The sequence below is a fragment of the Canis lupus genome, chromosome 32 (genome assembly GCF_048164855.1).
Source record: "Canis lupus baileyi chromosome 32, mCanLup2.hap1, whole genome shotgun sequence".
Classification (NCBI taxonomy): Eukaryota; Metazoa; Chordata; class Mammalia; order Carnivora; family Canidae; genus Canis; species Canis lupus.
In genome coordinates this window covers 20830619-20851785 of record NC_132869.1, presented here as the reverse complement: position 1 = coordinate 20851785, position 21167 = coordinate 20830619, and the positions used below count along the sequence as shown (strand labels likewise).

General features: G+C 39.5%; 1 protein-coding gene across 2 annotated transcripts in view; it reads right to left on the bottom strand.

Moving 5' to 3' along the window:
• Window positions 1-21167, bottom strand: part of TMOD2 (tropomodulin 2) — a 76332-nt gene that overhangs the window by 54221 nt on the left and 944 nt on the right. Inside the window, exon 1 of one of the 2 annotated variants that reach the window (XM_072808523.1) lies at window positions 4144-4293. The exons of the other annotated variant lie outside the window; for it this stretch is intronic. The gene's annotated coding sequence lies outside the window, so the exon portion shown is untranslated. Of the gene's footprint in view, window positions 1-4143; window positions 4294-21167 lie in introns of those variants that run through there. 2 annotated transcript variants of the gene reach the window in all.

Genomic DNA, 21167 nt, shown 5'->3' with positions numbered 1-21167 from the left:
GTGGAGATGATGCTTAAAGTGATATGAGTACAGGCATGTACTAGTACACACAATGTCTAGTACACACACACGTAAGCTCTAAGAATACACACACATGCAAGCCATTTCTCTTTTGTCCTTGGTCTCAGAATAGTCTTTTATTTGGGGTATTTGTTCCCTCTGTTATCCTTGTTGGGATCTGCTGAATATAGAGAGGCAGCATCTTCTAAGAGCCCTAGCTCAGCATTGCCAGGTGTAGTGAGCCACCATGTATAGGCTGGCCAAAGGAGATAGGTTTCTACCTGGGCAGGAAGCAGCCAAGAAGCTTCCTGGCTGCAGCAGAAGCTCGTTAGCCTGGGAGTCTTAGACTCTGTGCAGACTGCTACCTGGTTTCTAATTCTCTTGGCAGGTCGCACTTCCTGCCGCTGCCTTATCCCTTTGTCTGGCTCTATTCTCTGTTTTCTGAGGAGTTCCTATTTACTGACTTCCATCTCCTTGCCTTGCACGTGGGTGGCTGTGTCTTTTTAATTTTTAACTGCCTCTTGGTTCTAGTCACATTCCCTCACCTTGCCTTCAGGAATTGACGGCTTCTCACTCCCCCCCCCCCTTTTTTTTAAAGATTATTTATTTATTTATTCATGAGAGACAGAGAGAGAGAGAGAGAGAGAGGCAGAAACATAGGCAGAGGGAGATGCAGGATCCCCACAGGGACCCCGATGCAAGATTTGGTCCTGAGACTCCAGGATCACTCCCAGAGCTGAAGGCAGATGCTCAACCACTGAGCCACCCAGGCGTCCCAGCTTCTCACTTCCTGACTAGCACTATGGGTTCTCTATTTTCTTTCTTTCTTTCTTTCTTTCTTTCTTTCTTTCTTTCTTTCTTTCTTTCTTTCTTTCTTTCTTTCTTTCTTTCTTTCTTTCTTTCTTTCTTTCTTTCTTTCTTTCTTTTTCTTTCTTTCTTTCTTTCTTTCTTTCTTTTCTTTCCCTTCCTTCCTTCCTTCCTTCCTTCCTTCCTTCCTTCCTTCCTTCCTTCCTTCCTTCCTTCCTTCCTTTCTTTCTTTCTTTCTTTCTTTCTTTCTTTCTTTCTTTCTTTCTTTCTTTTCTAAAGATTTAATTTGGTGCAGCCCTGGTAGCTCAGCGGGGGGCAGCCCTGGTGGCTCAGCGGTTTAGAGCCATCTTCAGCCCAGGCTGTGATCCTGGAGACCCAGGATCGAGACCCATGTCGGGCTCCCTGCATGGAGCCTGCCTCTCTCTCTCTCTCTCTCTCTCTATCTCTCATGAATAAATAAATAAAATCTTTTTAAAAAATTGGGTTGTATCTTAAGAGTTGATTCTGTTTTCCTGTTGTGGCAACAGAAGTCTCTTCTGCACATGCCTTCTATGAACTTCTTTGAACCACTTACAGTCTATAAGCAACCATTTGATTGTATGTGACTTACAAATAAAGAGAATGAGAGGAAACCCTACACCTTCTATTCTGTCAAAAGGCTGGATCTGTTCTTTCCCCAATGCTTCCCTAACTCAAAATAAAAAGAACCATTACCAGGAACTTCCTTCTATACTGACACAAGTCTTGAATGTAGAGAGTAAAGGGACAGTGCTTTCAGGATGGTTCTTGAATAGAGCTAGCATTTCAAAGGTTTGGGAATTATTAATACTTTGAGGTTGGAGTTAGGGGATGCAGTATCTTTCCCCCCCTTTTTAAAAAGTAGTTTTCATGCCTTATATGGAGCTCCAACTGACAACCCCAAGAACAAGTGTCATCTTCTACCTACTGAGCCAGCAAGGTGTCCCAGAAGATGCAGTATCTCAAGAATAAATGATTGATAGTAACCAAAACAAACCAAAAAAAGGGAACTTGCCCTGAGCTGGCTCACACCTCCAGTAGGATTTAAATATTGGAAACACAAAGCCACAGATTCAACGCAGTTGTGTGTCACTAACCACGTAGTTCTCTACAATCCTTTCTCTTAGTTTACTCTTTAATTTCAACGATCTCCCGCACTTTTTTAAATTTAAAAAGTTCAAACTTACAGAAAAGAAAAAAAGAACAGTACAACAAATACTTGCATACCATTCTCTTAGATTCACCGTCCTCATTTTGCCACATTCCTGGCTTGCTCCCGCACCCTTATACTTTCTGCCCCTGAACTAGCTGAAAGTCGCAGCTGTCATGACACATTTCCTCTAACATCTGTACTTCACACAAAGGACAGTGTCCTACATAACCACAATACCACAATTGTGCCTAAGAAAATGATAAAGTAATTCCATAATATCATTTAACATACAGTCCATGTTAAATGTTTTCTGATTGTCTCCAAATCATCTTTTAGAGCGATTTTTTTTTTCTGATCTAGGATCCAAAGTTCACACATCTCAAATGGTTGTTACATCACTTGAGTATTTTATTTTATTTTGTTTTTTTTTTTCACTTGAGTATTTTAATCTACATACTCCTCATCCTCCTAGCCTTGACTTTCCTGTCTCTTTGGCAGGACCTGCATAGGCAAAGTCATGATCTTATTGCATCCCAACAGGAACTCTTAATAGATGTTGGTAAGCTTGATCACTAGGCTGAGGTGATGACCTCCTCATCTTTCCATTGTAAGGATACATTTTTCTCTAGGTAATCTACGGTGAGATAATCCTGTTCTCCAACAACCTCTCACTCAAAGGGTTTCAACCCAGGGATGAGTCCTTGCCTGAATCAGTTATGTTAGGGTTTGCATAGCACTGGTTTTCTGGTTCTTTCAGTCCTTTTATTGTGTATTATTCACCAATGACCCAACAGTACCCATCTTCTCTTTCCTCAGGGCATATGCTCTCTGGTTACTTCTTGCTGGGGCTTTCCCCACTGTTCTTCTTGACCACATTTGACCACTTTAGCCCAGACCTGGGGGTGCCATTTGCTTCTCCCCAGATCCTTCATGATCTCATGACTTCACCTTCAGCAAATTAAAACAAAAACAAAGAAACACAGGCTGCCTACCAATTTACAGCTCCGCAAAAATTAAAGTGTCTATAATACATGTTGATTGGGCTAGATGGAAGAGAGTGGATGGAGAATATCAGTTTTATTTTTTAAAAATCAGATTGCCTAAGCCTCGAGAAATCTTTCCTCCTCACTAGGGTAGAGCCACTTGTTCTGTCACAATCAGGCTTTTTGTAATGGTGTTGAACAGAAGCAACCTCATCTCTCCAGTTCCCTGATAGGAGAATCTTGGAAGAACAGAGGCTTGGAAATCATGTAGCTCAAAAGCCCCATTTTAAATGGATAGAGAGACTCAGAGAGATGAAGGGGAATGCCTAGAGTCCCTCAGCTCCTTAACGGTAGAGCTAGGACAGGAACCTGGTTTGAAAAATACCTCCTCTGATGTTCTTTTCATTCCCTTCCCGAGTGCCTTGTGATTCGGCTGTTTAACCGGCAAGATGAAGCCAGTAGCATTCACGGCCTCCTTCATTGCTAATTTGCATTTTGCCTGCATCACCTTCCCACCTTTGAAGGCTCTGAGTAAAAATTCCCATTAAGAAGAGCCTTTTATTAATATTATTATTTTAAAATCAATCTTCATTCCTGCGGACCAAAGGGGAAAATTTAGGCAGATTCAGAGAGCACATGCTACCATTACTTTGACCAGGGGGTAAAAAATAAAGGTCTCGAGGACCTGCATCAAGGCCGCTCCCTGAGCGCGGCTTTCCCGGAGGCTGAAACGCCCTGCGGGTGCGGGTGCGGGTGCGGGTGCGGGTGACAGCTCCAGGGATCCCCGGCGCCCGCTGGAACGATGCGGAGGCAGCACCGGGCTCCCGGAGCTTGTCTCACGGGCAGAGCAGAGGGCAGAGGCGGGAACAAAGCCCAGCGTGGAGAACCCCAGCCCCGCAGCAGACCGCGCCCTCGCTGCAGCCGCCCGGAGGGCTGCCGGGGCTGCGGAGCCGCAGTGCGGAGCGGGGAGCCGAGCCCCGGCGAGGCCTCCCGCGCGCGCCGCCCCGCACAGCCCGCAGGGCCGCGGCTCCGGGATGGGCGCCCGCCGGCCGAGCGCCGAGCATCCTCCGGCCCGCGGGCAGGGCGCGCCCCCCCCCCCCCCCCAGCGCTGCGGGCCGGGGTCCCCAGACCGCGCCCCCGCGCGCCCCGCCCCGCCCCGCCGCCGCCCCAGCGCGCGCTCACCGGTCCGTGCGCCCATCCCGGGCCGGCGGTGCGGGCCGTCAGTCCGTCCGTGCGCTCCGAGGCGGCGGGGAGCGCCGAGCAGGGGCGGCGCCGCGGCCGGGGCGAGCGCGGCGATCAACAGGCGGCTCCCGGCCGGGCGCGGCGCGGGGCGCGGGGGCGCGGGGGCGCGGGGGCGCGCGGCGGAGCGGGGCAGCCTGGGAAGCGTAGTTCGCGGCGGCGCGGAGGCGGGACCCCCCGCCGGGTCCTCCCCTGCAGGTGTCCCCTCCCGGAGCCCGCGCCCCGACCCCGTCACCGCGCTGCGGGCGACGAGGACCTCCGCCTTGGGGGAAAAGCGGTGCAGGCTCTTCGGAGAAGCTCGGGGCTCCTGCGGAGAGGGTGGGCGGCGGAGGCTCTCCAAGCCTGTGAGCAGCGGTTGGGTGAGTGAGCATCCTTACGCGGAAGCCCCTAGTTATTGCGGGGGGGGTGGGGGGGGCTGGGGCGGGGACCTGGGGCGGGGACCCGGGAAAGAGGAGCAGCTGGGGTAGATGCCTGCAGGGAGCGCGGTAAGCGAGGTGGGGCTTAGCCAGGCCGATTTAAAGTTTGGGGTTAGGGTATCGCAGGGCTCATGCACACGCAGGGGCTTTAACTAGGCGTGAGACTGGACAACGCAGCCCATCCCGAGTCTTGGCATCCTCATCTGTAAAACAGGCTTAAAGCCTGAAGACGCGTGGTGAGGACTAACCAACCCCGTATCAGGTGCACATATGAAAGCCCTTGTGTTAGGCACTTACATCCGCCACAAAGGCTCCTTCCTTGGGAGTCACAGGGGTGTTCCTGGGCACACTTCTTGCCTGCAAAGTCCTACCTATATTACTAAGTTAAAACGAGGTGAGCCTCGTTGGGTTGGGTAAATAAATGTTAAAATCCACCTCTCTTGGGATCCTTGGGTGGCGCAGCGGTTTGGTGCCTGCCTTTGGCCCAGGGCGCGATCCTGGAGACCCGGGATCGAATCCCATGTCGGGCTCCCGGTGCATGGAGCCTGCTTCTCCCTCTGCCTGTGTCTCTGCCTCTCTCTCTCTCTCTCTCTCTCTCTCTCTCTCTCTCTCTGTGACTATCATAAATAAATAAATTAAAAAAAAAACACCTCTCTTGTTAGTCATCCATTTAGCCAGTTCACTTCATCCTGGAAACGTACTGAAATGTCCTTTCCCCCAGGTTCTTGGGAGCTACAAAGATAGAGAAAATACGATCTTGTCTCTGAAGCATGAAAGCGGGGTGGGGTGGCATAGGACTAAGACTGAAATTACTAAAATACATGGCATAATGGAATTATCTTCCAGAAGCTTTCTCCAATTAGATGTGTTCTCATTCCTTTTTGAACCCTTTGCATACTTCTAGTGCCACTCTTGTATGTAGCATTTATCTCGACAGTTTAAGTATGTTGAGTTTTGTAAGTAGCTCCTATGCAGTATTTCACCTTATGGTGAGATTTGCCTCTCAGGGTTGCAGTGGAAGGAAAATAAACCAAAAAGATGGATGGAGCACTGCTGCTGTCATCTGCCTGAAATACTCACAGGGTGAATGGAGGTGAAACAGCATCAGAACCTGGCATGACCTGCAGTTATCATGTGGCAAAAAAAAAAAAAAAAATGCAGAGGAAATTTCATATTTGAAAATGATAACGCAATTTTGCGTTTGTGAAAATACTTCCCTATTCGTGTTCTTACTTGATTTCAGCAACAATCTGTGAGATACAGAGTAAGGATTTCCCCCAGATTTCTGAGAGGCACAGAGATGATATAACTTACTCAAGGTCATCCAGTTGACTATTAAGCCTATCTTCTCTTCTTCCACCCTGCTTGTTCTCAGCCTTCCCCAAGGAGACACTCTCAGCACCCTTTCGTTTGTACATTTCAAAAGAGAGCCATGGCTTCCCCAGAAGGTGGGCTGAATCAAAAAACAGTTAATTCTCTATGGCTCTTGGAACTAGTAGGATGAACAATGGCACGTAGGAGGTGCTGAGAGACCAGAGTGCTTTCCACTTTCAAGAGTGGTAATGGATTGTACCCTCCGCTTCCTAACTGAAATGACACATTTGCTCTGGAAATAGTGCAATGAAATGGAGGTGTGACCAAACCCACTTAAATCATGCTCCCAAGTTTTCCTGTCATTTGTTATTCCAAATGTCCTGAGAGGCATGATATCTTTGACTTTTTTACGTTGTACATTTATCACAAATCATAGCCTCTGTTAAATAAGAATAGGAGCCTGGGTGGCTCAGTGGTTGAGCATCTGCCTTTTGCTCAGGGTGTGATCCCGGGGTCCAGGATCGAGTCCCACATCGGGCTCCCTGCAGGGAGACTGCTTCTCCCTCTGCCTGTGTCTCTGCCTCTCTCTGTGTGTCTCTCATGAATAAATAAATCCTTAAAAAAAAAAAAAAAAAAAGGAACGGGACTGCTTACAAATCAAGCCAGCAGTTTTCCCAGAGAAAGTTGATGGTAGGCATAAGCTGAAAGTAATAAAGCAATTTTATTCATATTGGAAGAAAGCATAGCAAAGGTTTGAGATAACAACAATACTCAGTGGTCTTTCTTCTTTCCCACAAGGAAAATGCCTGCATGTGATGAAATGAATGGAGCATTATTTCAGGTGAAATCTCTGAAGGTAGCAGGCATAGAAATTATTTCTTAAGGTAAAGTCATAGTTGGCAGCAAAAGCAAAGGTATGAGAGCCCCCATGACAATCCCAGAGCCATGTATGAGCTCCAGGAGGATGCTGACACCAAACTAAAGGAAGGAAGTTGTGAAAAAGAACCTCTAATCAACCTCTGTCTCCTCTGTCTATACCACAAGGGCTAGAAAGCTAGGAGATGTTAACAAAAGAGGCAGGAAGGTAGAACATTTAACCTTTCTATTTTTAATGTTAAAACTTAATGGAAAGATATGATCTGTTTGTTTGGTTCTTTACATCTGCTATCTATGTCTAAAACTTTTGCAGAGAGAAAGGATGTCAGTCATGCCTGTAACTGGTCAGCTGAAACCCATCATCATTTCTGGACCATATCTTGTAGGTTTAATTTTTCACCCTGCTTTTTCAAATATGAAAATGTAAAATTGAAACAGTTCAAGCCAGAAGGGACCTTACATATAATATTATCTAGTGTCTTTGTGTAAGCAAGGAAGATGATATGTCAACAGTAACTGTCACTTGATAGAAAGTAAAAAATTCTGTGTGGCACTTATCATGAAGTATTTTCATTATTCACAGTGTAGCACACCTCATTAGGAGTGTGTAGCAGATACTGTTTCTTGCCTACTCAACATCCATTCACCCCTTTTCCTCTTTTTTACAGAAGCCTATATAGGTATTCACCCACTAGGGAAGGTGACCTTATTACCATCTCAGAAGTACACTCCTAAACTATCACAGGCAAAGGGAATAAGATCCTCTTGACTGGTCAGTGAGAGGTTAGAGGTGGGCACGCAACCCAGTTCTGGTAAGTGAGACTTGAGTAGAGGTCTGATGAAGGCATTCTGGGAAAGACTTTCTTGCTGTTAAACAGAGACATAGAGGAAAACATGCCACAATCTCCACTGGATGTTGTTGCATCTGGCTGTGTTATGTGAAACTTGACCCTCAGGACAAAGCCAACACATTGGTGATGGCAGAGTAAAGAGATAGAATGAACCTGGGTCTATGATGTTGTTGTTAAGTCAGGAAATCAATCATATCTGCTGCTGTCCCACTCCTGGATTTTTTTAAAAGATTTTATTTATTTATTTGAGAGAGGGAGAGAGAGAACAAGTAGGGAGGAGGAGCAGAGGGGGAGGGAGAATCAGGCTTCCCACTGAGCAGGGAGCCCAACATGGGGCTCAATCCCAGGACCCTGGGATCATGACGGAAGCTGAAGGCAGATGCTTAACCAACTGAGCCACTCAGGCACACCTGGATTTCTTGTTATGTGAGATAATAAATTTTTTTAAAGATTTTGTTTATTTATTCACGAGAGACACACACAGAGAGAGAGAGAGAGAGAGAGAGAGAGGCAGAAACATAGTCAGAGGGGGAAGCAGGCTCCATGCAGGAAGCCCAATGTGTGACTCCATCCCGGGACTCCAGGATCATGCCCTGAACCAAAGGCAGATGCTCAACCACTGAGCCACCCAGGAGTCCCAAGATAATATATATTTTTATTTGTGAGTCAATTTGAGACATTTTGTTACTTGAAACTGAAAGTATCCTAAGTGTTACAGATGAAATGTAAAAGTAAGTTCATTGGATGAATTGAAGGACTATTTCTCAGAGTTTATAAAAACAAACAACAACCACAGCCACAGGCAAAGGATGGGGATATTATCATGTAAAGGATAGAAGTTTGGGCTGTAACATCAGACAGACTTGGGTTTGAACTCAGATATTTACTGCCTCGGGGGTTGATGGTGACAAATTTTTTTTAACCTCTCTGAGTCCCGTTTTCTTTATCTATAAGCTGGGGATAATAATACCACGGGGTTGTTATATGGATTAAATGAGATAATTTGTGTCAAGTATACTACAAAAGATATGACGCCTAGTAAGCACTAAGGCCCGGCAACTATGTTGATGAGCTATGACTTAAGTCACATTTATAGTATATTTGGCAGCAAGCATCTAATAGTGAATCACTATATAATAGCAATCATGTTAAATGACATTTTGCAATCAGCAAAATCCAAATTATGAGAAACTCTACACAATCACTTATTTCTCCTATAAATAAAGTGTAAGAAAAGGGAAAGTTTATAGATACACAGACACATAAGAGACAAACAACCAAATGCAATTTGTAGTAGATATTGATTTGAACAAAGCAGCTGTTAAAAAAAATCACATTTATGAGGTAATTGAGGGACATGTGAATATAGGATATTTATTATATTAAGATATTATTTTAAATTTTTAAAATGTGATGATACCATGTTTTTTTTATAACAAAGTCTTTATCTTTTAGAAAGATACTACTGAATACTACTGAAAACATACTGAATACTACTGAAAACACACTGAATATTTGAAGAAGAAATAAAACTGGGGTTTACTTTTAAAAATAAGCCAGTGAGAGTGGTAGTAGAGTGGCAGTATTGGGTTATAAATGAAAAAGATTGGTCATGAGTTGATAATGGTTGAAGCTGAATGTTGGGCCATTATTAAACCATTCTCTGGACATTTTTCTTTTTCTTTTTTTAACTTTTTGTTTATTTATGATAGTCATACAGAGAGAAAGAGAGAGAGGCAGAGACACAGGCAGAGGGAGAAGCAGGCTCCATGCACCGGGAGCCTGACGTGGGATTCGATCCCAGGTCTCCAGGATCGCGCCCTGGGCCAAAGGCAGGCGCCAAACCGCTGCGCCACCCAGGGATCCCTCTGGACATTTTTCAAAACAGGTTCACGGAGATATATTTAATGTATAATAAATTCACCCTTTTAAAGTATACAATTGAATGGTTTTTAGTACATTCACAGAGTTATGCAACTATCACCCAATCTAACTTTAGAATATTTTCAAAATTGCAAAAAGAAAACCCATACACAGTAGCTGACACTTCCTCTTCCCCTCTGGTGACCACTAATCTATTTTGTCTTATCTGGAGTTGCTTGCTCTGGACATTTCACATAAATAGGATATATAATATGTGGTGTTTGACGACTGCCTTCTTTCACTTAGCATAACATTTTCATGGTTCATCCGTGTTATAGCATATATTAGCACTTCATATTTTATGGCCAAATAACATTCCACTGTATGGATATGTCATATTTTCTTTGTCCAATGATGGGCATTTAGGTTGATTACACATTCTGAATATTATGGATAATGCTGCTATGCATATTTGTGTATATTTTGTATAGACATATTTTCATTTCTCTTGTATATACCTATGCATAGCGTTGGCAGGTCATATGGTAACTTTATGTTTAGCAGTTTGAAGAACAGCCAAACCGTTTTCCAAAGTAGCTGAATAATTTTACATTTTTACCAGAAATGTATGAGGGTTCCAATTTCTCCATATCTTTGCCATTACTTCTTAATGTCTATCTTTTTTTGTCTTTATTATAGCTATCCTAATGAATGGAAGTGGTATCCCATTGTGATTTCAATATGTATTTCACTAATGACTAATGATATTGAGCATTTCTTCATGTTCTTATTGGCCATTTTTATATCTTCTTTGGAGAAATGTCTATTTAAATCCTTTGGCTAATTTTTTCCAGGTGTAAAACTTAGTGATTTGATAATTCTATGCGTGAAATGCTTACCACAAGTGTAGTTACCATCTGTCACCATATAAAGGTATTACAATATTATTGACTATATTCCTGATGCTGTACTTGTCCCATGACTTATTTATTTTATAACTAGAAGTTTGTACCTTATATTCCCCTTTACATGTTTCACCTATCCCCCCACAACTCTCCCCTCTGGCAACCATCAGTTTGTTTTCTGTATTTATATCTATTTCTATTTGTTTTGTTTTATGTTTTAGATTCCACATATAAGTGAAATCATACAGTATTTGTCTTTCTCTGACTTATTTCACTTGCCCTACTCTCTACATCTATTCATCTTGCGAAATGGCAAGGTTTCATTCTTTTTTATGGCTGAGTAATATTTCATTGTGTGTATATACCACATTTTCTTTATCCATTCACCTATTGTGAATACTTAGATTGCTTCCATATCTTGTCTATTGTAAATATTGCTGCAATAAACATAGAGGTGCATATTCTTTTTGAACTAGTGTTTTTCTTTCCTTCAAGTATTAGTACACATAATAGTGGCATTACTGGATTATGTGGGATTTCAATTTTTAATTTCTTGAGGAACCTCCATATACTGTTTTCCACAGTGGCTGCATCAATTTATATTCCTGCCAACAGGGCACAAGTTTTCCCTCTTCTTCACATCCTTCCCAACACTTGTTATTTCTTGTCTTTTTGATACTAGCCATTCTAACAGGTGTAAGGTGCTCCTTGGGGTTTTGGTCTTTCCTGATGACTAGTGGTGTTGAGCATCTTTCCATGTGTCTGTTGGCCATCTGGTGTTCTCTTTAGAAAAATGTCTCTTCAGGTCCTCTACCCATTTTTAAATCAGATTTTTTTTTTTTTTTTTTTTTTTGGTGTTGAGTTGTATGAGTTCTTTACACATTTTGGGTACTAACCCTTATTGGATATATCATTTGCAAATATCTCCTACCATTCAGTCAGTTGCTTTTTCATTTTGTTGATGGTCTACTTTGTTGTGCAAAAGCTTTTTAGTACAATGTAGTCTCAATTGTTTATTTTTGCTTTTGTTTCCCTTGTCTAAGGAGACAAATCCAGAAAAATGTTGCTAAGGCTGATGTCCAAGAGCTTATTGCTTACTTTTCTTTTAGGAGCTTTATGGTTTCAGGTCTTACATTTAGGTCTTTAATCCATTTTGAGTTTATTTTTGAGTATGATGTAAGAAAGTGGCACAATTTCATTCTTTTTTTTTTAGTTCCATTCTTTTGCAAATAGCTGTCTAGTTTTCCCACTACCATTTATTGAAGACACTGTTTTTTCCCCATTGCATATTCTTGCCTCCTTTGTCCTAGATTAGTCAACCATAAAAATATGGGTTTATTTCTGGGCTCTCTTCTGTTCCATTGATCTGTGTGTCTATGTTTGTACCAATATTGCACTATTTTTGATTACCATAGCTTTGTAGCATAGTTTGAAATCTGGGATTGTAGGTACCTCTAGCTTTGTCTTTCTCAAGATTGCTTTGGCTATTTGGGATCTTTTGTGGTTCTTTTTTTTTTTTTTTAAGATTTTCTTTATTTATTCATGAGAGAGAGAGACAGAGAGACATTGAGAGAGAGAGAGAGAGAGAGAGAGAGAGAGAAAGGCAGAGACGCAGGCAGAGGGAGAAGCAAGCTCCATGCGGGGAGCCCGACGTGGGACTCCATCCCAGGTCTCCAGGATCACGCCCTGGGCTGAAGGCGGCGCTAAACTGCTGAGCCACCTGGGCTGCCCATCTTTTGTGGTTCTATACAAATTTTAGGATTTTGTTCTAGTGCTGTGAAAAAAGCTATTCCATTTTGATAGGGGATTATATTGAATCTGTAGATTGCTTTGGGTTTTATAAACATTTTAACGATATTAATTATTTTAATTCGTGAGCATAACATGTCTATTTGTGTCATCTCCAGCTTCTTTCATCAATGTGTTATAGTTTTCAGAGTACAAATCTTTCACCTCCTTGGTGAAATTTATTCCTAGGTATTTTATTCTTTATAATGCAATTGTAAATGGGATTATTTTCTTAATGTCTCTTTCTTTTTTTTAATAATAAATTTATTTTTTATTGGTGTTCAATTTGCCAACATACAGAATAACACCCAGTGTGTCTCTTTCTTTTTAATTGGGTTATCTTTTTATTATTGATCTATGAAAATTTTTCTATATGTTGTGGTTATATATCTTTTATCAGACATGCGATTTGCATGTTTTTTTTTAACTTTCTGTGGATTGGTCTTTTTTTTTTCCACTTTCTTGATGGTATTCTTTCATAAGCATCCTTTATCAGTTTGAGGAGGTTTTTGTCCCCACTTTGTTTGATATTTTTATCATGAAAGGGTGTTGGATTTAATCAAAGACTTTTTTTCTGTATCTGTAAAGATGATCATATGGGGTTCTTCCTTTTATTCTATTAACATGGTATATTATTACTGATTTTCAGATGTTCAAGTAACTATTTACTCCAAGGATAAATCCCATCTGGTCATGGTGTATAATCCTTTTTACGTGTTGTTGGGTTTAGTTTGCTAGTATTTTGTGGAGAATTTTTGTTTCCATATTCATAAGAAATGTTGGTCTGTAGTTTTGTGTTTTTTTTTATGTCTTTGACTAGTTTTGGTATCAGAGTAATATTGGCCTTATAGATGATTTAGGAAGTGTTCCCTCTTCTTTTTTTATCTTTTGGAAGTTTTTGTGAAGAATTGGTATTAATTAATTCTTTAAATTTTAAGTAGAATTAACTCATGAAGCCATTTGGGCATTGGCTTTTCTCTATTGGAAATTTAAAAATAATTCAGAAATGTAAAAATAATTATTATCATTAAATAATAATTTAATAATAATTTAAATTTAATTCAGACTGCTTTTTCTACATATATTCAGAATATGTATTTTTTCTTTTTTTTCTTTTTTTTCTTTTTTTTTATTTTTTATGATAGTCACAGAGAGAGAGAGAGAGAGAGGCAGAGACATAGGCAGAGGGAGAAGCAGGCTCCAAGCACCGGGAGCCCGACGTGGGATTCGATCCCGGGTCTCCAGGATCACGCCCTGGGCCAAAGGCAGGTGCCAAACCGCTGCGCCACCCAGGGATCCCCAGAATATGTATTTTTTCTTAAGTCATTTTCAATAGTTTATGTCTTCCTAGGAATTTATCCATTTTATCTAAGGTATCTAGTTTGTTGGCATATAATTTTCATAATATTATCTTTTTTATTTCTGTAATGTCAATAGTGATATCCCCTCTTTTACTCCTAATTTTAGTATTTGAGTCTTTTCTCTTTCTACCTTGGTCACAGTCTAGCTAAAGGTTTGTCAATTTTGTTAATCTTTTCAAAGAAATAACTTTTTTTTTTCATTTTCTCTATTGTTTTTCTAGTCTACATTTAATTTATTTCTACTATAGTCTTTATTAGTTTTATCATGGCCCAGACAGTTTCACTCTGAATTCTACCAAGCGCTTGAGAAATAAATGATACTAAATCTCTGTAAATGTCTTCCAGAAAAAAGAAGCATGGCACATACTTCCTAACTTGTTCTTCCTAACTTGTTCTTAACTTGTGCCAAGAATCAACCTAATATCAAAACCAAAGACATTACAAGAAAGAAAAATTACAAGCCAATATCTCTCAAGAAACTAGATGCGAAAGGTTTCAACAAAATGTTAATAGATTTAATACAACAATGTATAACAAGAATTATGCATTAAGACAAGTGGGATTTTATTCCAGGTATGCAAGTCTGGTTCAACATTAAAAAAAATCAGTTAATGTAATCCATTAAATAAATTAACAGACTAAGGGAAAATAATCATATAATCATATCAATAGGTACAGAAAAAGCATTTGACAAAATCCAACATCCATTCATGATAAAAAGCTTCCAGTAAACTAGGAATAGAGAGGGGAACTTCCTTAATATGACAAATAGCAGTTTTAAAAACTCTACAGATGACATCACACTTAATGATGAGAAGGGAAATACCTTCTTCCTAAGATCAGAACTAGGCAAGGTTGTCCCCTCTTGCCATTTCTGTTCAACGTTGACTAAAAGTCCTAGTTAGTGCAATAAGACAGGAAGGGTTGCAGGGAAGATGTATAAAGATTGGTAAAGAAAAAGTAAAACTGCCTTTGTTTGTAGATGGTATAGTTGTCTATGTAGAAAACCCCAAAGAAGCATTGAAAACAAACAAACCCTGGAACTAAGAAGTGACATCTTCATCAATAAGTGGTTTTGAACAAGGGGTGGTGGAAAGGGAGGTGGGTGGGGGGTTGGGGTGACTGGGTGACGGGCACTGAGGGGGGCACTTGACAGGGTGAGCAGTAGGTGATATGCTGTATGTTGGCAAATTGAACTCCAATAAAAAAAAATAACTGGTTTTGCCAAACTTAATTTTTGTCAATCTGGTGAACGTAAAATGTTTACTCTTTGTGGTCTTACAGCAAATTTTTCTGATTATTAATGAGGTTGAACATTTTTCTTTTTAAAAAATATCATTATTTGCTTTTTAAAAATATTTTATTTATTTATTTGACAGAGAGAGAGTATAAGCAGGGGGAGTCATAGAGGAAGAGGGAAAAGCAGGCTCCCTGCTAGCAGGAAGCCCCATGCAGGGCTTGGTTCCAGGACCCTGGGATCATGACCTGAGCGGAAGGCAAATGCTAGACAGACTGAGCCACCTAGGCACCCTGAGTTTGAGCATTTTTTGTGTTTTTCACCACTAGGATTTTTTTCTTCTATAAAATTCTAGTTACGCTATTGGGGTTTTGTTGTTGTTGTTGTTATATAGGAAGTAGCTTTTCAAATATTCTAGATATTAACTTTGGTTGGTTGTGTATGTTACAAATTAAACATTCTTTATTATCAGTGTTTGTACAGTTTCTGAATTCAGATAACTGAGTTCAGATAATGAAGAGTACCTAGATTTCAGAATCTATTTGGTTCCTGATTTTCATATAAAAGCTAGCTTGGCATTTGAATGATAAAGTATAATTCAAAGATTTCATTCGAAGTTTTTTTGTTTCCTGGGATGCCTGTACCTTTCCTAGTTTCCAATTTAATTTTTCTTTAAGGTATCTTCTTGTTAGCAAAAGATCTTAATTTTAAAGTTTTTATGCTTACCAATTTCTTCTTTATGAATAATGCTTTTTTGTCTTGCTGAAGTATTTTCTTATCTTGAGATCATAAAGATATTTTTCCATATATTCTTCTGAAAGTTTAATGAGTCTTATCTTTTATTTTGAAGTCTGTAATCCGTTGGAAATTAGATTTTCTGTTTGGTAGGAGATCCATCCATGTGGATGACCAATTGTTCTGACATCATGTATTTCATAGACCATTCCCCGGTGATCTGCAGTGTCCCTGTGTCATGGATGAAGTTCTCATACATTTGTGACTCTATTTCTGGGTACACTAGTGATGTTTATTAGTCTTCCAGCATGAATAACAGCCTAAGTATTATATCTTCATAATATATATATATCTTCATAATATTCTTCATAATATATATATCTTCATAATATATTCATAATAATTCTCAGTATCTGGTAGGAGAGTTTCCATTTCCTTATTCTTCAGAAGCATCTTGGCTATCTATGGGTCTTTGCTCTTCCATCAACTTTAGAATTAGCCTGTCATGTTCCCTGCAAACTCATATTGCGATATTAATTACTGCTGCATAAAATATATGGGTCAATTTCTAGAGTATTTTTTTTTATGATTTTGAGTCTTCCTGTCTAGAAACATGGCATAGTTTTTTTTTTTCATTTCAGTCTTCTTTAATGTATCAGAGTAAACTTAAATTTTTCTCTTTATAAATTCTTACTCATTTTTTTCTTAGATTCATTCCTTTGTTCTATCTATTCTATCATATAATCTGTTAATGTTTTAATATTAAGGCACCCTTGAACTTCTGGAATAAAGTCATCTTGTTCACAATGGATTATCTTTTGTATGCATTGTAGATTTGGCTTCCTAATATCTTAAGATCTTACAACCATGTTTCTGAGTGTGATGCCTTTCTCAGCTGGTTTGGGTCATGATTATATCATTAGATTGGGTGTGTGGTCATTCTATGAATTGAGTTGGGCATTGTTCCTGCTTCTTTTGTTCTCTGAAATAATTTACATAAGATTGGACTATTGTTTTCCTTAAAAGGTTGATAGAAGGGGTGCCTGGATGGTTCAGTTGGTTAATCATTTGACTCTTGATTTCGGTTCAGGTCATGGTCTCAGGGTAGGGGGATCAAGCCTTGCCTGGGGGTTCTGTGCTCAGCACAGAGTCTGCTTGTCTCTCTCCCTCTGTTCCTCCCTTTGCTCTCTCTCGCTCTTTCTCTCTCAAACAAATAAATAAAATAAATTTTTTTAAAAAAAGTTCTTATCACAAGGGAAAAAATCTTAAAAAAAAAAAAAAAGAAAAGGTTGACAAAATCTTCCAGCAAGGCTGAATTTTTTTTTTTTTTTTTTTTTTTTTTGGTACCAAGATTTTTAACTCTAGTATTGATCTGGTTTCTTAATGGTTATAAGAACTATTCAGACTTTCTATATATTTATATGTTAATTTAGGCAAGTCGTTTATGTTCTAGCTTTCAGGTCCTTCTTGTTTTGATACATAAGGCTGTCCCTTTTTTAAATTGCCAGTTTAGTTATGAATTTCATTTAAAAAATTTATCCAGGGATCCCTGGGTGGCGCAGCGGTTTGGCGCCTGCCTTTGGCCCAGGGCGCGATCCTGGAGACCCGGGATCGAATCCCACATCGGGCTCCCGGTGCATGGAGCCTGCTTCTCCCTCTATGTCTCTGCCTCTCTCTCTCTCTCTCTCTGTGACTATCATAAATAAATAAAAATTAAAAAATAAAAATAAAAAAAAATAAAAAAAATAAATAAAAAATAAAAAATTTATCCAAATTGAAAATACTTGTAGTAGGAAGACTTCATGTAAGATAGACCCTCTAGCTTGCCAGAACCAGAACTCCAGATAGGTGCTTCTTCAACTTTCCTAGATACTGATGCATAGCTCTTTAAAGTGGTTGCCCCAATTTATATTGATTGCTAACACCGGTTGAGATTTCCTTTTGTTTGGCAGTCTCACCAGTACTTAGAATTATTTAGTTCTTTAATTTTTACCAATTTTGTGCCTATAAAATTGTAGCTTTAAATAGAATTTCTCTGCTTATTGATAGCATTGAGCATCTTCCCATAGGTTTGTTGGCCATTTGAATTTTAGCTTCTGAAAAATTTTGATCATTTTTTCTAGTGTTTGTCTTTTTATAACTCATAGGCATTTTTAATATATTCTGGATAGTAATATTTAGTTATATGTATTCATATATTTTTCCCATTTTATACCCATCTATTCAAATTTTAAAATACCTTTTATTTAAAAAAAGATTTATTTATTTTAGAGGCAGGGGGAAGTGCAGAGGTAAAGAGAATCTTAAGCAGACTCCTCCCTGAGCGCAGAGCCTGATGCAGAGCTGGATCATATGACTCTGAGATCAACCTGAACTGAGTTTAGTCAACTGCACCGTCCAGGTGCCCTAAGGTACCTTTTAAAGCATAGAAATTTTTATTGTTGATTATAGAATTTACCAGTCTTTCTTTTCTTTGTGGTTTGTAATTTGGTATCTTGCTTAAGAGATCTTTTGCTATCCCAGGGTTATAAAGATATTGTTCTAAGAGTGTTATAGTTTGTTTTTTCCCAATTATAATCTCTATCTCTAACTGATTCTGGTACATGGTATAAGATAGAGATATAACTTGATTCTGTTTTTCACATGGTAACAGTGCCAACAGCATTTATTGCTATAGATTAACTTTCTCTGATATGTATGGGCCTGTTTCTCGGCTTTCTTTGTTGCTGTTTTGTTATGTTTGTCTACCCTGGCAGCACTACTGCCATGGTGTAGTTCTCATTGCTGCATTGTAAGTCTTGATGGCTGTGAAGGTAATTCCCCCTTTCTCATTCTTCTTCAGGACTGTCTTGCTCTTCTTAACTCTTGATCTTATTTTAAAATAAGACTGTTATATCCTTTGAAGAACCCTATAGGGATTTTTGTTGGAACTTCAATGAGTATATGTTAGTTTAGGAAGGAAATGATATTTTCATTATTTTTCATCTTCTCACCCATAAGTGTGGTATATATCTGCTTTATTTGCATCTTATTTTGTATCTTTTAGTCGAACTTTATAGTTTTTTCATTGTAAACGTGCCTTCCTTTTCATAACTTTATTTGTAATTTTTTTTGGTATCTAGATCATCTTTTCCACAATTATATTTTCTGATTGATTGATGCAATTGATATGTGCATATTGATGTTCTTTCTGTCTTATAACTTTGAAGTTTGAACAGTTCTAATGTAGACATTATTTGTATTGCCTATAGACATTTTAGTATTGTCAATTATCAATAATCAACAGTTTATTTCTTTCCCATCTTCCTTTCCCTTTCTTCTCTTTCTTATTGCATTGGCTAGGGACTCCAGAATAAAATTAAATAGAAACAGCATTAGAAGGCTTTCTTTTCTGGGGTGCTGGGTGGCTCAGCTGGTCCAACTCTTGGTTTTGGCTCAGGTCGTGATCTCATGGGCAGTGAGATTGAGCCTAAGGTCGGGTTCTATGCTCAGCAGGGGTCAGCTTGGATAGTCTCTCCTTCTGTCCCTTCCCCTGCTGTGCTCTCTCAATCAAATAAACAAATATTTTTTTAAAGGCTTCTTTTTCTTATTCTTGACCTCAAAGGAAATTTAAAAAAAAAACTTTTAATTTTGATTTTAATTAATTAATTTTTAAAGTAGGCTCTGTACCCAGCATAGGGCCCAATGTAGGGCTTGAACTCACAACCCTGAGATCAAGATTCAAATATATAACCAATTGAGCCACCCAGGCACTCCCAAAGGAGATGCTTCTAATGCTTCACCATTAATTGTGAGATTTGTTCTGTGTTGTAGATAAATACACAAAACACCAATATTGAAGTTCTGGTTGAAGGAGGAGAAATAAATATACATAAAATTCATTCTAAGCCACAAATTGTAGATATTAACTTTTATTATTTGGATTGTGGAGAATTCAGTATAAAGTTTACAGGAAGATTAAATATTTGCCAACAGCCCCCATATGGAAGGAAAAAAACCTTACAAAGAGCCCTAATTATAAAATATCAAACACGTGTTAATTCAAGCTGATTAATTCCTGAGATCTACAGGACACTAGTGAAGATCACAAAAAAGGAGTCACAAAAAATGGAGAAAATTCTGAGAGTGGTGTAGGATTTATTTCAGAGCATTTTACAACTGTTTTGGAGATGTTTTATGATCCAGGATCTCTTAGGGCAGGAGAAGTGGAAAATAACAGGGACAGCTTAGAAACTTGCCCTTATCAGAGGGAAATGGGATGTCTTTTGAATCTCTCTGTATTTTTTTTTCTTTTTTCACTTTTACAGAGGCCTTGATCATTTTGCAAAGGAATTAAGTGATCATCAACTAGCCTTTTCCCTACCCCTACTTGGCTCATTTTCTGCCCCTCATTTTAGGTACCTACTGTTCTGTCTTTTGGTAATACCTTTCTTCTCAAAGTCATCTTCCTGGTTACTTAGACCTATCTATTTTTTTTTTTTTTACTTTTTTTAACTTTTATTTATTTATGATAGTCATACAGAGAGAGAGAGAGAGGCAGAGACACAGGCAGAGGGAGAAGCAGGCTCCATGCACCGGGAGCCCGACGTGGGATTCGATCCCGGGTCTCCAGGATCGTGCCCTGGGCCAAAGGCAGGCACTAAACCGCTGCGCCACCCAGGGATCCCTTAGGCCTATGTATTGCCCGTCTATTTAGCATTTCCCAAACAGACATTCTGAGAAAGAGGGATACCATGGTCAAATGAGTTTGGGAAATACAATGTTTTTTTTTTTTTAATTTTATTTATTTATTAGAGACAGAGAGAGAGAGGCAGAGACACAGGCAGAGGGAGAAGCAGGCTCCATACAGGGAGCCCGATGTGGGACTCCATCCCGGGTCTCCAGAATCATGCCCGGGGCTGAAGGCGGCGCTAAACCTCTAAACCACCAGGGCTGCCGGGAAATACAATGTTAAGCCAAACCCATAGCTTACTTTACTGTAGGCCTTCTAGAACCTTCAGTATCCTAATGTGCATTGTGAATCTCCAAAAGGAAAATATAGCTTGTAGTTTTTCCCCAATTAATTGATCGATCATGGAACTTTTTCCAAAGAATACCTAATAACACCTCATATAACCCAGCTCATTAATCTTCAAAAATGTCCAGCTCTTGTAAACTTTTCCTTAGTGGAAGACATGCTATATGCTCTTTCACTACTAAGTTGTAAATTCTTTGAGGACAGTTTTTTTTTTTTTTTTTTTTGAGGTATTTCCTGATTTCATTACATATTAAAACTCTGGCTTTCATGCTCTCTTATAGTTTCCACGATGGGCACAATGGATACCACTCAAGAGATCATGTATGGACAATTTTGCTAAATAATCCAATTCAGTTTTCAAGATCTTTTTACTATATCTCATTCCAACTACTTTTGATGCTTTATTAGAGGCTCTGAGATAGGCACTGCTGGTGCTAAAAAGATGAATAAGATCTAGTTACACCACACTGGAGAACATGTAGAGGAAATAAGTACATGACATAAAGCTGAAGTTAAATGCTAAACAAGAGGTACAAACTACCTTTGAACCTCGGGATTCAATGAAGAAACAATTGAGTAGTTAGGGAAGGGAAACACGTGGTAA